This window comes from Physeter macrocephalus, chromosome 15 (assembly GCF_002837175.3).
Source record: "Physeter macrocephalus isolate SW-GA chromosome 15, ASM283717v5, whole genome shotgun sequence".
Taxonomy (NCBI): domain Eukaryota; kingdom Metazoa; phylum Chordata; class Mammalia; order Artiodactyla; family Physeteridae; genus Physeter; species Physeter macrocephalus.
In genome coordinates, this window is record NC_041228.1 from 26883453 (window position 1) to 26887214 (window position 3762).

General features: G+C 36.2%; 1 pseudogene; it reads left to right on the forward strand.

Moving 5' to 3' along the window:
• The first annotated feature begins 1236 nt into the window (after positions 1 to 1236).
• Positions 1237 to 2322, forward strand: LOC102991955 (dnaJ homolog subfamily A member 1-like; annotated as a pseudogene).
• Positions 2323 to 3762: the final 1440 nt, after the last annotated feature.

Consider the following 3762-nt stretch of genomic DNA (forward strand, 5'->3'; position numbering starts at 1 on the left):
AGCCCTAATTAAAACCCTGTTGGGAATTTAAATGTGGGCTCCACAATATTCAAATATTGTACACTGTGGGACCTTAGAAGTAGTCTAAGGAAATACTTCCCAGAATAAAAGATTGCTTGATGTTGAAATAATTTCTGCTAAAGGCTACGATTAAGATAGCTAGGATTCTATATTGAACCACTGATGAACAGTGGAGGGTAGAAATAAGAATTTAAAATAGTGTCAGTAGGGTTCTTTAATTTTTACATTTATGTCTGTAACAAAAAGTACAGAAAGTGAAACTATGACGACCTACAGTAGCCATTTATTACAAAAGAAAATGAGACAAAAATTACTTTGTGTAAGGTTGCTCTTGAAAATTCTTGTTATTCATAAGCTGTCACTTTAAATAAGGGACCGACTCCATAAAGTGAGGAGACTATTACTCGTAAAGCATTAAGACACACAGGTAAATGTCAATCAGTCACCACAAATTTTCACCTTTATCTAGAGTTGGACACATGTTGACAATTTCTTTTATTACAATTCAATTCACAAGTCAAGGTACTGACCAGAAAATGTTTTAGGTGAATAATGTTGAATATTTTATCATAAAAGGAAAATGTTTTCCACAACAATCCTAGATGGGGAAAGGAATGATATTTCCTTACTAATGTGAAAAATTTCGTGAATGATTATAGACTTTGGATGAATAACACCAGATAGGAACCATCAAAATTGAATTTAGCACTTTTTCATTTCATGTCCAATATACCTGTGAAATTTTAAATCAAAGGTAAAAAAGTTCTGTAATCATCGCTCAGATGACTTAGTGTGGGGAAGAATTTTATCTACATAACAAACATCATTTGCTGAATACTTACTATGTGCTATTATGTTATATGCACAATATGATATTGCTGATCTTCAAAATAATCCTGCAAGGTAGGTATTATTATTTAAATTTTACATATAAGAATATTGAGACCGGGAACTTTCCAGAACGCTTGATGAAAAGGCGGAGGAGCAGCAGCTGTCCGAGCTGCGCAACGCGCTCCTTCACGCTCCCCTACACAGGCATCAGCCCGCTCATCGGCTGTAGGAAATACTGAAAGAAACCACTTATTATGATGTTTTGGGGGTCAAACCCAATATCACCCAAGAAAAATTGAAAAAGGCTTACAGGAAACTGGCCTTGAAGTACCACCCTGACAGGAATCCAAATGAAGAAGTTTAAACAGATTTCTCAAGCTTTTGAAGTGCTCTCAGTTGCAAAGAAAAGGGAATTATATGGCAAAGGAGGAGAGCAGGCAATTAAAGAAGGTGGAGCAGGTGGTGGTTTTGGCTCCTCCATGGACCTCTTTGATATGTTTTTTGGAGGAAGAGGCAGGATGCAGAGAGAAAGGAGAGGTAAAAATGTTGTGCATCAACTCACAGTAACCTTAGAAGATTTATATAATGGTGCAACAAGAAAACTAGCTCTGCAAAAGAATGTGATTTGTGACAAATGTGAAGGCTGAGGTGGTAAGAAAGGAGCAGTAGTGCTGTCCCAACAGCCGAGGTACTGGAATGCAAATAAGAATTCATCAAATAGGACCTGGAATGGTTCAGCAAATTCAGTCTGTCTGCATGGAGTGCCAGGGCCATGGGGAGCGGATCAGTCCTAAAGATAGACGTAAAAGCTGCAATGGAAGGAAGATAGTTTGAGAGAAGAAAATTCTAGAAGTTCATATTGACAAAGGCATGAAAGATGGCCAGAAGATAACATTCCATGGTGAAGGAGACCAAGAACCAGGACTGGAGCCAGGAGATATTATCATTGTTTTAGATTAGAAGGACCATGCTGTTTTTACTTGATGAGGAGAAGACCTTTTCATGTGTAGGGACATACAGCTGGTTGAGGCATTGTGTGGCTTCCAAAAGCCAATATCTACTCTTGACAACCGAACTATAGTCATCACTTCTCATCCAGGTCAGATTGTCAAGCATGGAGATATCAAGTGTGTGCTAAATGAAGGCATGCTGATTTATGGTAGTCCATATGAAAAGGGTCTCCTAATCATTGAATTTAAGGTAAACTTTCCTGAGAATGGCTTTCTCTCTCCTGATAAACTCTCTTTGCTGGAAAAACTCCTACCTGAGAGGAAGGAAGTAGAAGAGACTGATGAAGTGGACCAGGTAGAACTAGTGGACTTTGATCCAAATCAGGAAAGATGGCGCCATTACAATGGAGAAGCATATGAGGATGATGAACGTCATCCTCCGGGTGGTTCAGTGTCAGATCTCCTAATGGGGCCAGAGAATAACACTCACTGCTAGCATTTTATTTGCAGTAGTGATTGAGTGAAGGACTATAATCATAATATGCTCACTACTTTCTATTGTTTGTTTTAATATTCAACTATAGTAGTGTTTTAAAAGTTAAATGAAGAATAAACTCAAATATAAAAGCTCTGACTTTGCCCTTTATGCATGATGACTTCAGTGTGCAAGATAAGTTTAATACTTGTAAAAACTACTTTAAAAAATTTCCCCTAGCATTTGTTAGACCATACTTTGTAACTGATTTCAGCTATGTACATGGAACGGCTTAGACTGAAATGCCAGGTATATGTATTGACTTCATTGTATGACCCTTAATTGTTAAGCTATGAAGTTAAAACTGTATTTAACTGGCAGTCAGACAAAGAATTTGTAGAAAAGTGTTGGTCTGTATAGTGGTATCAAGTGGGATTCATTGTGATGCCTCTGCATTTATTCTATTGCCTCAATTGTTACTTGAAGGTGGCATGCTATATAATTTAATTTAGCCGGTGGTATCAGTGATAGAAATGATACCTTTCTAAAGAGGGGTTTATCATATAACATGCGGCTTCTTGAGGGCTTGCACTTGTAGAATTGCATTCCCTTTTGCTGTGCTATCTTTTTAAAAATGTATCTAGCTATTGGTTCTGGTTACTTTTTTTTTTTTTTTCTCCTCTTTGGACCACAGTAAGCCTTGGAGTAGTAATTTCTGGAGCAGGGTAACTTAGAGGTTAGAGTGATGAGACCTTTACATGGAGAAGTAATTTGCATGTATGAGTTAGGAAGGTGTTTTGAAGGTATGTTACAGGCTTACTTTAAACCATTTAAGTTATGCTCCAAAGTAACTGTAATTTAATGTTGGTAGTATAGCAAATTATGAATAGCTTTAATTGTATGTTTAAAGTCATATGTTCACAAGGGTAAATCTGGATATCGGAATTTAAGCAATTTTTGAAATATATGAAGCCTCCTTAATATGTTGATTACAAAGCATGAAAAAAAAAAAAAAAGAATACTGAGACCCAAAGAGTTCCACTAACTTGTCCAGGTTAACACTAGTAGGACAGACAAAGCTGAGATTCACATCGAGTCTGGTGTGAAGTTTGCAGTCATGATTTTTTTTTTTTTTCCCTAAACCTCATACTGCCTTTTAAAGTTGGCTCTATAATTTAAAACCACTAATATTTACAATTAAATCTATTAAACTCCATTAACTATATTCACAATTGGTTAAGGTGTCTTTGCCTTGGAATTTAATCAATCACAAAAGGTATTTTTTATATTGAGTTGGAAAGTAAACAAGATTATTACTCAATTAAGCCATTATTACCCAGAAGCAACAAAGAGCAACCGGACTGTAAATTTCTTAAGGATTAACAGTGTCTCGACTATCGTACATTAAATAACTATTTGAAGTTTGTGTATGTATGTCTGTGTAAGTGAAATATCAAAGACCTTGTTCTATTACTTTACTGGAAA